Consider the following 15,043-nt stretch of genomic DNA (forward strand, 5'->3'; position numbering starts at 1 on the left):
ATAGTTATTTCCCCATTATTCCCAAGTTTTTAAAAAATAAAAAAAAAGTAAAAAAAAATAAAAAATTTAAAAAAAAAAAAAAATATATAATAATTATAACCAAATTTGCAAAACCAATCCAGCAGTATAAGTCCATTGGTACTGCAATATTACAAAGTTCACACATTCTGCAGTATCAGTCCAGTGGTGCTGTGTCCTGTGCTCTGTCCTGCTGAGGTCCGTAGTGCTGCTGGGTCCTGTGCCGTGTCCTGTTCAGTCCAGTGGTGCTGTGTCCTGTGCTCTGTGCTTCTAAGGGCATAGTTATTTCCCCATTATTCCCAAGTTTTTAAAAAATAAAAAAAAGTAAAAAAAAATAAAAAATTTTAAAAAAATAAAATATATTATAATTATAACCAAATTTGCAAAACCAATCCAGCAGTATAAGTCCATTGGTACTGCAATATTACCAAGTTCACACATTCTGCAGTATCTTGTGCTACATATAATGGAGACCAAAAATTTGGAGGATAAAGTAGGGAAAGATCAAGACCCACTTCCTCCTAATGCTGAAGCTGCTGCCACTAGTCATGACATAGACGATGAAATGCCATCAACGTCGTCTTCCAAGCCCGATGCCCAATCTCGTAGTACCGGGCATGTAAAATCCAAAAAGCCCAAGTTAAGAAAAAGTAGCAAAAAGAGAAACTTAAAATCATCTGAGGAGAAACGTAAAGTTGCCAATATGCCATTTACGACACGGAGTGGCAAGGAACGGCTTAGGCCCTGGCCCGTGTTCATGACTAGTGGTTCAGCTTCACCCACGGATCTTAGCCCTCCTCCTTCTCCCCCCCCCTACAAAAAATTGAAGAGAGTTATGCTGTCAGCAACAAAACAGCAAACAACTCTGCCTTCTAAAGAGAAATTATCACAAATCCTCAAGGCGAGTCCAAGGATGTTGGTGGTTGTCAAGCCTGACCTTCCCATCACTGTACGGGAAGAGGTGGCTCGGGAGGAGGCTATTGATGATGTAGCTGGCGCTGTGGAGGAACTTGATGATGAGGATGGTGATGTGGTTATTGTAAATGAGGCACCAGGGGGGGAAACAGCTGATGTCCATGGGATGAAAAAGCCCATCGTCATGCCTGGTCAGAAGACCAAAAAATGCACCTCTTCGGTCTGGAGTTATTTTTATCCAAATCCAGACAACCAATGTATGGCCATATGTAGCTTATGTAAAGCTCAAATAAGCAGGGGTAAGGATCTTGCCCACCTAGGAACATCCTCCCTTATACGTCACCTGAATAACCTTCATAGTTCAGTGGTTAGTTCAGGAACTGGGGCTAGGACCCTCATCGGTACAGGGACACCTAAATCCCGTGGTCCAGTTGGATACACACCAGCAACACCCTCCTCGTCAACTTCCTCCACAATCTCCATCAGATTCAGTCCTGCAGCCCAAGTCAGCAGCCAGACTGAGTCCTCCTCAATACGGGATTCATCCGAGGAATCCTGCAGCGGTACGCCTACTACTGCCACTGCTGCTGTTGCTGCTGTTAGTCGGTCATCTTCCCAGAGGGGAAGTCGTAAGACCGCTAAGTCTTTCACAAAACAATTGACCGTCCAACAGTCGTTTGCCATGACCACAAAATACGATAGTAGTCACCCTATTGCAAAGCGTATAACTGCGGCTGTAACTGCAATGTTGGTGTTAGACGTGCGCCCGGTGTCCGCCATCAGTGGAGTGGGATTTAGAGGGTTGATGGAGGTATTGTGTCCCCGGTACCAAATCCCCTCGAGATTCCACTTCACTAGGCAGGCGATACCAAAAATGTACAGAGAAGTACGATCAAGTGTCCTCAGTGCTCTTAAAAATGCGGTTGTACCCACTGTCCACTTAACCACGGACATGTGGACAAGTGGTTCTGGGCAAACGAAGGACTATATGACTGTGACAGCCCACTGGGTAGATGCATCCCCTTCCGCAGCAACAGCAACAGCTGCATCAGTAGCAGCATCTACAAAATGGCTGCTCATGCAAAGGCAGGCAACATTGTGTATTACAGGCTTTAATAAGAGGCACAACGCTGACAACATATTAGAGAAAATGAGGGAAATTATCTCCCAGTGGCTTACCCCACTTAGACTCTCATGGGGATTTGTGGTGTCAGACAATGCCAGTAACATTGTGCGGGCATTAAATATGGGCAATTTCCAGCACGTCCCATGTTTTGCCCACACCATCAATTTGGTGGTGCAGCATTACCTCAAGAGTGACAGGGGTGTGCAGGAGATGCTTGCGGTGGCGCGCAAAATTGCTGGACACTTTCGGCATTCAGCCAGTGCCTACCGCAGACTAGAGGCACATCAAAAAAGCATGAACCTGCCCTGCCATCACCTCAAACAAGAGGTTGTGACGCGCTGGAACTCCACCCTCTATATGCTGCAGAGGATGGAGGAGCAGCAAAAGGCCATTCAGGCCTACACAGCCACCTACGACATAGGCAAAGGAGTGGGGATGCGCCTCAGTCAAGCGCAGTGGAGACTGATTTCCGTGTTGTGCAAGGTTCTGCAGCCATTTGAACTTGCCACACGAGAAGTCAGTTCCGACACTGCCAGCTTGAGTCAGGTCATTCCCCTGATCAGGCTGTTGCAGAAGCAGCTGGAGAAAGTGAGGGAGGAGCTGGTAAGCCATTGCGATTACACCAAGCATGTAGCTCTTGTGGATGTAGCCCTTCGTATGCTTTGCCAGGATCCGAGGGTGGTCACTCTTTTAAAGTCAGAGGAATACATTCTGGCCACCGTGCTCGATCCTCGGTTTAAAGCGTATGTTGTGTCTCTGTTTCCGGCGGACCACAAGTCTACAGCGGTGCAAAGACCTGCTGGTCAGGAGATTGTCCTCTGAAGAGGACCGTGACATGCCAACAGCTCCACCCTCATTTTCTTCCACATCTATGGCTGCGAGGAAAAAGCTCAGTTTTCCCAAAAGAGGCACTGGCGGGGATGCTGATAACATCTGGTCCGGACTGAAGGACCTGCCAACCATTGCAGACATGTCTACTCTCGCTGCATTGGATGCTGTCACAATAGAAAAAATTGTGGATGATTACTTTGCTGACACCATCCAAGTAGACATGTCAGACAGTCCATATTGTTACTGGCAGGAAAAAAAGGCAGTTTGGAAGCCCCTGTACAAACTGGCTCTATTTTACCTGAGTTGTCCCCCCTCCAGTGTGTACTCGGAAAGAGTTTTTAGTGCAGCGGGGAACCTGGTCAGTGAGCGGCGAAGGAGGTTGCTTCCTCACAACGTTGAAAAAATGATGTTTATAAAAATGAATAATCAATTCCTCAATGAAGTACAGCACTGCCCTCCAGATACTACAGAGGGACCTGTGGTTGTGGAGTCCAGCGGGGACGAATTGATAATGTGTGATGAGGAGGAAGTACACACTGTAGGGGGAGAGGAATCAGAGGTTGAGGATGAGGACGACATCTTGCCTCAGTAGAGCCTGTTTAGTCTGTACAGGGAGAGATGAATAGCTTTTTTGGTGTGGGGGCCCAAACAAACCAATCATTTCAGCCAAAGTTGTTTGGTAGGCCCTGTCGCTGAAATGATTGGTTTGTTAAAGTGTGCATGTCCTATTTCAACAACATAAGGGTGGGTGTGAGGGCCCAAGGACAATTCCATCTTGGAACTTCTTTTTTTGGCATTATATGACCAATCAACAGTCGTTTGCCATGTTCAAAAAGTAAAACCAAATTTTAAAAAATTCAAGAAATTAAACCAAAAGTAAAATGCCGTGTCATAATTTAAAACAAGAGATTTTGACGTGCTCTAAAACTACTGTATTGTTGTTTATATTTTATAAACACTACACTTGAAAGCTTGAGTCTTTCAATAAAAAAGTAACTGTCCATTGCACGAATATTTGCAACAGGGACAATTTTAGGGTTAAGAAAGCCAACTGATAACACTTCGACGCTGTCTGTCTTTATAAACACTACACTTGGAAGTTGGAGGAGGTATTGTGGCCCCGGCACCAAATTTACTACCGGGGCCACTCCACTGTGCAGTCCATATTTAGGTGTATCAGATATTAAACAACGGTGACAGTTGATGCCCAATTTTTTAATTATATTGTGGCCTCGGTACCAAATTGTGTACCGGGGCCACCACACTACGCAGTCCAGATACTTGTTTGGTGGAATTCAGACCAGTTGAGGGTTTTATTATTATATTGTGGGGACCACTCTATCTATACCACACTACAACTCTATACCACTCTATTTCATACTTTAATTCTATTTAATACTTTAATTCTATTTCATACTTTAATTCTATTTAATACTTTAATTCTATTTCATACTTTAATTCTATTTAATACTTTAATTCTATTACTAATTACCATAAAGAGGAACAAAATAAACCAATTTTACCAAAAGTATAATATGACTTAGACTTACAAACACTACACTTGAAAGATGGTGCCTTTAAATGAAAAAGTCAGTCTTCATTGCACGACTATGTGCAACAGGGACAGTTTTTTGGTTTACAAAGTCAACCAATAACACTTGGACCCTGTCTGTCTTTAACATACTTGATGGGATCTCAATGACGAATTGTCTGTACCATGTTTGGAGGAGGTATTGTGGCCCCGGTATCAAATTGGGTACCGGGGCCACCCCACTACGCAGTCCAGATACTTGTTTGGTGGAATTCTGACACGTGGAGGGTTTTTTAATTATATTGTGGCCTCGGTACCAAATTGTGTACCGGGGCCACCACACTACGCAGTCAAGATAGATAGATGCGTATCATAGATAAAGTACATTCAGTGGTGTGGGGCAAATTGAAAAATATTCAAAATGCACTGACATTATCAAAAACAAGAGGTTGTCACACGCTAAAACTCCAACATGTATATGATGGAGAGGATGGAGGAGCAGCCGTATGTGTAGTGTAATGCAGACCCGTTGAAGGTTTTTTATATATTTTATTGTGGTGCCCAGTGCCCACTCCTCTACGCAGTCCAGATACATTTATTGGTGCGAATCAAACAAGTTGATGGTTTTCTTATTATATATATTGTGGTGACCCACTCCTCTACGCAGTCCAGGTACATTTATTGGTGCGATTCATAAAAGTTCAGGGTTTTTAATATATATTGTGGTGACCCACTCCTCTACGCAGTCCAGGTACATTTATTGGTGCGATTCATAAAATTTCAGGGTTTTTAATATATTGTGGTGACCCACTCCTCTACGCAGTCCAGGTACATTTATTGGTGCGAATCAAACAAGTTGATGGTTTTCTTATTATATATATTGTGGTGACCCACTCCTCTACGCAGTCCAGGTACATTTATTGGTGCGATTCATAAAAGTTCAGGGTTTTTAATATATATTGTGGTGACCCACTCCTCTACGCAGTCCAGGTACATTTATTGGTGCGATTCATAAAAGTTCAGGGTTTTTAATATATTGTGGTGACCCACTCCTCTACGCAGTCCAGGTACATTTATTGGTGCGATTCATAAAAGTTCAGGGTTTTTAATATATATTGTGGTGACCCACTCCTCTACGCAGTCCAGGTACATTTATTGGTGCGATTCATAAAAGTTCAGGGTTTTTAATATATTGTGGTGACCCACTCCTCTACGCAGTCCAGGTACATTTATTGGTGCGATTCATAAAAGTTCAGGGTTTTTAATATATATTGTGGTGACCCACTCCTCTACGCAGTCCAGGTACATTTATTGGTGCGAATCAAACAAGTTGATGGTTTTCTTATTATATATATTGTGGTGACCCACTCCTCTACGCAGTCCAGGTACATTTATTGGTGCGATTCATAAAAGTTCAGGGTTTTTAATATATATTGTGGTGACCCACTCCTCTACGCAGTCCAGGTACATTTATTGGTGCGATTCATAAAAGTTCAGGGTTTTTAATATATATTGTGGTGACCCACTCCTCTACGCAGTCCAGGTACATTTATTGGTGCGAATCATAAAAGTTCAGGGTTTTTAATATATATTGTGGTGACCCACTCCTCTACGCAGTCCAGGTACATTTATTGGTGCGATTCATAAAAGTTCAGGGTTTTTAATATATTGTGGTGACCCACTCCTCTACGCAGTCCAGGTACATTTATTGGTGCGAATCAAACAAGTTGATGGTTTTCTTATTATATATATTGTGGTGACCCACTCCTCTACGCAGTCCAGGTACATTTATTGGTGCGATTCATAAAAGTTCAGGGTTTTTAATATATATTGTGGTGACCCACTCCTCTACGCAGTCCAGGTACATTTATTGGTGCGATTCATAAAAGTTCAGGGTTTTTAATATATATTGTGGTGACCCACTCCTCTACGCAGTCCAGGTACATTTATTGGTGCGATTCATAAAAGTTCAGGGTTTTTAATATATATTGTGGTGACCCACTCCTCTACGCAGTCCAGGTACATTTATTGGTGCGAATCATAAAAGTTCAGGGTTTTTAATATATATTGTGGTGACCCACTCCTCTACGCAGTCTAGGTACATTTATTGGTGCGATTCATAAAAGTTCAGGGTTTTTAATATATTGTGGTGACCCACTCCTCTACGCAGTCCAGGTACATTTATTGGTGCGAATCAAACAAGTTGATGGTTTTCTTATTATATATATTGTGGTGACCCACTCCTCTACGCAGTCCAGGTACATTTATTGGTGCGATTCATAAAAAGTTCAGGGTTTTTAATATATATTGTGGTGACCCACTCCTCTACGCAGTCCAGGTACATTTATTGGTGCGATTCATAAAAGTTCAGGGTTTTTAATATATATTGTGGTGACCCACTCCTCTACGCAGTCCAGGTACATTTATTGGTGCGATTCATAAAAGTTCAGGGTTTTTAATATATATTGTGGTGACCCACTCCTCTACGCAGTCCAGGTACATTTATTGGTGCGAATCATAAAAGTTCAGGGTTTTTAATATATATTGTGGTGACCCACTCCTCTACGCAGTCCAGAAAGATACCTTGTTGCAACGTTTTGGACTAATAACTATATTGTGAGGTGTTCAGAATACACTGTAAATTAGTGGAAATGCTTGTTATTGAATGTTATTGAGGTTAATAATAGCCTAGGAGTGAAAATAAGCCCAAAAACTTGATTTTTAAACTTTTTATGTTTTTTTCAAAAAAAATCCGAATCCAAAACCTTAAATCCGAACCGAGACCTTTCGTCAAGTGTTTTGCGAGACAAATCCGAACCCCAAAAATAACGAAAATCCGGATCCAAAACACAAAACACGAGACCTCAAAAGTCGCCGGTGCACATCCCTACTTCTTAGTGATGTGGGTGGAATAGGGAACTTGATGCAATTGCGTGGCCAATATGACACAAATGACTGCACCACATCTCCCAATTCCTCACTTACCCCTCGATGGATCTCACAGAGGGTAGAGGAGGAAAGTTAGCAAGTATGTTTTATACATATTAGATATGGAAATTTTGTGTGTTAATCTTTTTATCACGTTGTTCAGAGTTTGCAACAAAATGCGTTTCACAGTCAAAGTACAAAAAAGAGGCGCAAAATGTGTCACATTAAAAGGATAACATGGCTCCACACACCAAGGAACATCACTTAGACTGTTCCCTCTACACCCTATATATCTTATCATGAATCTCGCTCTGCAAAAGAAAATCTTGTTTTTGCACAGCTTTACAACATTGCACCCACTCCATACTTTACAAGGAATGCCATCACCTTGTCCAATGCGTCCCATCAGCTGGTGTAAGCTTAAATCAAAGAGTCTTCACATCAAGTACTGAATTCAGCGCAGGTAACTGCGCTACTAAAGCAAGTGGGAAGTTCAGAAGCTGAACATTTGGTAGTCTGTGAAAGTGGTCAGTTTAGAGGGTCTGCACTTGAAACACTGCCCTACAAAACTTTTAACTGACCAGGCATCAATCTCATACTTACCAACTTGTTACATCTTGAGAAGTGTGAGGATTGATGGGGGTGGGGCGCATCGAATGGCGTTATTATTGCCCCCCGTCCCCACAAGACAATAACACAAAGGGTCATTTTGCCAAGGGGGCCGGCGGCCAAAAATGACACAATTCACCCCAAATTTGCGACATGGAGGCTCCCATCCTCTCCACTTCACTAGGCAGCAGACAGGATACTGGAGAATAGCTTGTTCTCCTGGGAGTCTGGGAGACCTGCCCAGAATTCTGGGAGAGTGGGCAAGTATGATCTATCTCCCAGAATCCTCCAGTCCTGTACTCATCAGGAGGAGGAAGAAGTAGAGGAGGTACAATAGAAGGAAATATCTCCCATTGTACAGTCTCTATCTCCTCTGACAATCACCTGCATGCTGCTTACAAACACTAAGATGGGGATATGTCTGTGAAGGAGGCAGAATACTGGCAGGTATTTAAAGCACAATCTCATCCCAACAGAGAGAATTTGTTAGCAGCCAAATAACCTACCGGTATGTTTTTGGAGTGTGGGGGGAAACCGGAGCACCCGGAGGAAACCCACGCAATGACGGAGAGAACATACAAACTCCTCACAGATAAGGCCATGGTCGGGAATTGAACTCATGACCCCAGTGCTGTAAGGCAGAAGTGCTAACCACTACGCCACCGTGCTGCCCACTTAAGGATATGTACAGTTTTGTGCATTTTTTGTTTACTTGTTTAAACTCAACGTAAATTCTACCTCCATTTTAAAATTCCATTCTTTACAGGAGAAGCCAGTTTGTCCTGTGCAGAGAGGCCCAGCTACGCTGCTACAGACTTTGCCAGTGTTAGCAGCTTTCAGCCGCTGGTTAACAAAGCTTTCATGCTTTACAAAAGAAATCCATAAAAAGGAAGAAAAATATAAACTTTACTTGGATATCCTAAGAATCAAAAGAGTCAGTTTAGTCATCACATAGCAAAAAAGGTGTGGATTTAATATCAATAGCCAGCATACCATGCAAATATTTTATGTCTATGTGCTACCATCTATATATATAAAAGGATAACGCTGCTCCTCACCTTTATATGTTTGTGGTGAAACACTAGGTGGCAGTAAAGAGCTATAACACAACAGATAATGGTACATGTGTGTGGTGAATCACTAGGTGGCAGTAAAGAGCTATAACAACAGACAACTGTACTGAAATGCATTTGATGTAACTATATGCTACAATTTATATATATAAAAGGCTAACGCTGCTCCTCACCTTTATAAATACACACACAAAACACATAAACAAATTTGGTAAAATGTTTGCAAATGACTCTTTTGTGTACTTGACTATTCCTACTGTCTAGAATTTCCTAGTTTATTGGCCTTATTTTGTTTGGTGTATAAGAGCAACTGGCAACAAACAAACAAGCATCACATTATATCCGAAAAACATATCAGTATAACCGCACTGAGTAGCAGAGGCAGTGCACCCTGAGCCGAGATGGGCAGGATACAGGCAGCAACCTGACTAATTTAAGGAGGCTTTGAGGTCCAATTGACATATAATAACAATGAATGTGCATGAAAAATCCAGAAAGTCCCCTGGATCCACTGCAACTTGGAAACCCATATGGTCAGAAGAGCAGGCAGAACAGTACAAAGAGACGGCAATATTCATAACTTAGATAGTACGCTCCTCTGAGCAGGGCCATCTCTCCTCCTGTTTCCACCACTTCTAACTCTGCTCTCCAGCTACTTTGCCCTCCTCCTCGAGAACCCTCCTCCCCCCGTCCCCTCTGGGGGTCTCCCTGTCTTCCGCGCCCTCCTTCTTGGGCTCCGTTGTTTGCCGATCCTCCCTCCCCCTTTCCCCGCCCTCTCTAGCTGTGCATTGAGCTTACTGAGTTACTGTGCTTACTGTTTACTGTACTGTGCTGTCTCACCTCGTATTGTAATTCGTTTTGTCCCTGTACGGCGCCACGGACACCTTGTGGCGCCCTATAAATAAAAATTAATAATAATAATAATAATAACAAGCGCGTCGAAAGGGTGCCCAGGGGTCTAGTCCAGTATGGAGTGTCTTGCCATAGAAGGCAAGGCAAAATTGGAGTTTAGCCGACATCTCCAAAGGTTTTCATACTTTAAGTGGCATTTTCTGCTGGTATAGACAAAACATTTGTGACCCACCACAGTATTAACTAGGTTAATCCAGTCCCCGATAGACAGGTCAATGGGTGTCATCCACAATCTAGCTATACAGACCTTGGCCACCATAAGCACATTAATAAGATATTGTCTAGTCCAGTGGATCCCAAACTTCCTCAGTTCAAGGCACACTTAGGGTCTTCATAATTTTTTCAAGGCACCCCTAAGCCAAAATAATTACCAAGTAGTCCCCACCTTCCTTACTACTGACCCTGGCCGAGGCACCCCTGTGAGATCACCCCAGGGAGCCAAGGTGCACAGTTTGGGAACCACTGGTCTAGTCACATTATTTACCATATCCTTCAATTACAGGCCAAAGAGACAGATGCCTGGAGAATACAACAGGACTCTAATCCCAGATTTACTGATATATTTAATGACTCTGGTCTAAAAAAATGCTTAATTTATGGGCACTGCCATATGAGTTGCCAAAACGAGCCACAGGAATCCCCATATTTGGGGTCTGTTCCAGTCTAAATTTAGGCAGTCTTCATGGAGTAAGGTTTCCTCTATATAATATATGAATCTGAATTTGTTGAAACTTCAGGAACCTCAATGCCAAGTTTATCTGATTTTCTGTTTCAGTAAACTGAATGATATCCCTGTCAGACGAGTTTCACATTTACATTAAAAATTATTAAGCTTTTTTTTCCTATGGGTATTTACTATAATTTCTATAGGGTTTGACTTAGGTGCTAGGTCAATGTCATATATGTCGATAATAGGTCCCGATGTGAACCTTAATGGCACTAATTCAAAGCACTGGCTTCCAAAGCAGAAATTGCTTCTGCAAAGAGCATAAGAGGGCAAGTAAAACAGAGAGAGCCAGAGGCAAGAAGAACAAAGCTACAGTAAGGTAATTAAATCAAGGTGTCACAACAAGACCCACCTGGATGTGTCCGACATGTGGGTGTAACAGGGTTAATCAAAATACAACCTAAAAAAGAGTAACCCCCCCCTCTCCCCAACCACAATCCATCTCTATCAAATTATTATTAAAAACATAACATTTTATCCACTAAGATTTAGTTCAAAGGATGACAGTATTAGGAAGTATTCAGTTATCAATATTGCAATATATCAACTATTTTAGTTTATATTCGGACATTCATCCTATATCTGAATAATGTAGATAGTTTCAGCACCGATAAGGAATTTTATATGTGAACTTATAAGAAATCAATAGTAACCTTTTTTCATTGTCTTCATCTATCTAATAAAAATAAAGATAGTTTATGTAGCAATTTTTACACTACCTATTAATTCAATATAGTTGTTACTTGAGTATACTGTAGTAACAACTATGTCACGGAATTGCAGAGACGGCCGCTAACCGGTATTGGCACAACTGAACAGGGAGGCGCGGAGTCTAACGTACTGCCGGTATTCACCAGGGACCCCTGCAAGGGGGTTTGGGCTTAGCTGCAGAGGGTACGCAGGTCGCGGTTCTCCAAGACAGTCACCGGTGTAGTGACAGTAGTAGACAGGCGTATTCAGGCAATCCAGGTCAGAGCCAACCGAGCGGTGCAGTACACAGGGAGGACCCAGAGAGAAGTCAGGTCAAGCCAAATAGTCAAACCAGCCGGGCAGCGAGGTACCAAAACGAAACACAGGAAAATAGTCACAGGAAGCCGAGTCAGAACTGAAGTACACAGGATCAGAAGTACAGGAAACGGTGGAGCAGAAGTGAACCAATACTATAGCACTAGACATGTGTCAGAGGGTGCTTTATAGTAAGGATGCATAAGGTGCATCCTGATTGGGTTAGGGAGATTTTGGCGGTCAGACTGCAGACAGGAAGGCAGAGAAAGCATCACGCTGCTAGGCAACAGGACGCGAATGCGAGAAGGTGCAGGCGACCGTCTCCTGCACCAAGTGCCAGTGCGGAGACGGCGCCTGACAAACTATATTAATTCAATGTAGTTGTTACTTGAGTATACTCATTCAGGTTGGAACTTATTACAGTATCTTTATTTCTGTGTTTTTGTTCTGAAATATCACATTGTTATACTTGGCTCCCAGATTGGGATACCTGTTTTTCAGCAGCATTTTTACAATTATACTTTATTAATGATTTTCTTGTGATGTAATGCGGACTGTGTTATATATGTCCCATAGATTTTGTATCAATTATCCTATCTCACTAAGCTCCTTTTACAAAATGCCGTGTTCACGGCTAGAAGTGATAAAGCCATTGATTTGGAAACTATATTTTCAATAACGGAAGAGAGTCAGAAACCACTTGTTAATGAGGGCAATCTCTGATCTAGATGTGAAAAGATTAGAAAAACTTCCAATGAATGAAATAAAATGCTGGTGAGGCTAAGGCTGGTACAGTATTGGCAGGGAGTACTCACATTTGCAGAAAAGCCGCGTGGCTTCTTTCGCTCATTGGGAGATGCATTGCCTGCAGCACGTGTAAAAATATGAGCACCAAACTGAATCTAGCTTTCCATTCTACAAAGACAAGACAGGAATATAAGATTAAAGACTTTCTATCATGTGACTCAAAAGATGTCATATATCTCCTAGAATGCTGGTGCCAACAGCAATATGTTGGGCGTACAACAAGAACACTAGGTACAAGTACACGGGCAGCTTGGTGGCTTAGTGGAGGCACTTCTGCCTTACAGCACGGGGGTCATGAGTTCAATTCCCGACCATGGCCTGATCTGTGAGGAGTTTGTATGTTCTCCCTGTGTTTGCGTGGGATTCCTCCGGGTACTCCGGTTTCCTACCACACTTCTAAAACATACTAGTAGGTTAATTGGCTGCTAACAAATTGACCCTATTCTGTGTCTATCTGTGTTAGGGAATTTAGACTGTAAGCTCCGATGGAGTGAGTTCTCTGTATAGCGCTGCAGAATTAGTGGCACTATATAAATAAATGGTAATAATAATAATACAAGATTAGCAGAGCATGTACGAAAAATTACGACAGGACTAGAGTCTCATAATGTATCACAGCATTTCAAAATAGCACATGGCAGTGATCCCCCATCATCAAAATTACTAGCGATAAGAAAAGTGCTGAGGAATTGGAGGGGTGGGGACGTCATCAAATGGATCAGCAAAGAAGAGCTAGCTAAGGTGTATTTATGAACTAAAGACCGTAACCCCAGGAGGACTAGATATTGATTTTGATATTAAGAGCTGTGTGCAGTGGTCACCAAACCTGGATGGCTAGTGCAGAGGTTTCTGTAGTCTATTGTCATACCACCCTGGTAATGTCCAACTCCATCCGCACTTGGAAGCGATGCAGAGTGGGCTGGACCAATACCTTGTTCGGAAGAACAAGGGAACATTCGGTACTGTAGACAACTAACCTCAACCAACATTTGTAGCCTGACCAATTAATCACCTAAAAACTACACCAGCCCAATAGTAACATCAGGGTGCGTTTTGATCCACCTCAACCCCAAGAACTCACAACTCTCCTGTAAACACCCACCGATAGACCCCCTCCCTTTCTAATCCAGGTAAACACGAGACCAAGGTGTTTACTCAATCATGGAGGAATGCGACATATGAACATATTAGCTTAATGTGTACTGTCCCTGGTATGGCATTATACTTTTCGTCCTTCAATACCAGATATTATTATCAATACATGTCCTTTTTACGACCAGCGTGCCAACAGACAAAACAGAACAATATAGCTTACAGACAAAACTTTAAATGGCAATCTCAGAACATAAAATACTTAGGGCCTGATTCATTAAGGAACTTAAATTAAGAAGTTTCTTATTTCAGTCTCCTGGACAAAACCATGTTACAATGCAAGGGGTGAAAATTAGTTTTCTGTTTTGCACATAAGTTAAATACTGACTGTTTTTTCATTTAGCAAACAAATACCAACATTAAATTTCAGTGTATAAATAAGCTATCAAGTATTTGTGTGATACATAAAAAAACAGTCCGTATCATCATCATCATCATGTTATTTATATAGCGCCACTAATTACGCAGTGCTGTAAAGAGAACTCATTCACATCAGTATTTAACTTATGTGCAAAACAGAAAACTAATTTGCACCCCTTGGATTGTAACATGGTTTTGTCCAGGAGACTGAAATAAGAAACTTCTTAATTTAAGTTCCTTAATGAATCAGGCCCTTATTGTTTATATTACAAAAATTTACAATTAACTTTTCCAAGCAAGTTATCCTGCACTGATATCCATTATTACAACTGATCTATCTACCTGGACTAAGCTATTAATCTTGTGGATAGGGTCCATTAATGCAGTTAAAATGATTATACTACCTAGGTTGTTTTATCTATTTCAACCTTTACCAATCAGTCCCCCACCTAGATCTTTAAACTTCTTAAAATGTATATTACCCTTTTCATTTGGGCACATATGCGCCCCAGAATAAATCATGCATATTACAAAGACCATCCACTCACAGCTCGATCAGTGTCTTCAGTGGCACTCTCCCACTAACTCTAAGGTTTGGTTGACTATAAAAGCGAGTGCCGCCAGCCTCCAAACTCCCTTTTTGGGCATCAAAACACCAATGTCCCTTTTCCTTTAAATCCCATCCAGTCTTATCTCTTTCTTCATATATTTGGGATTATGCCCAAACAAAAGATTTTTTTTAGCTACCTCCACATTGCCCTCAATGTCTATATCGGAAAACCCTTCTTTCACTTTCTTCTTTTCATTAACTATACAATATACATACAACGTGATAGTGTTTGCAACAGACAAAACATTTTTTGCAATATGTGGAACTAACATTCCCTGTTTTTAATATAGAACAGTACTTGGTACAGCATTATTTATGTGTTTGGAGAGTGCAGAGTATCCCTGTTTTCTTGTCTATACAATGTGGGCAACCCCCTCTTGCACCCCAGTCTGTACATGGTGAGTGCAGAGGATCTATGTCTGTTTTTGTTTATACAATG

Source organism: Mixophyes fleayi, chromosome 12 (assembly GCF_038048845.1).
Source record: "Mixophyes fleayi isolate aMixFle1 chromosome 12, aMixFle1.hap1, whole genome shotgun sequence".
In the NCBI taxonomy this organism is placed as follows: Eukaryota; Metazoa; Chordata; class Amphibia; order Anura; family Limnodynastidae; genus Mixophyes; species Mixophyes fleayi.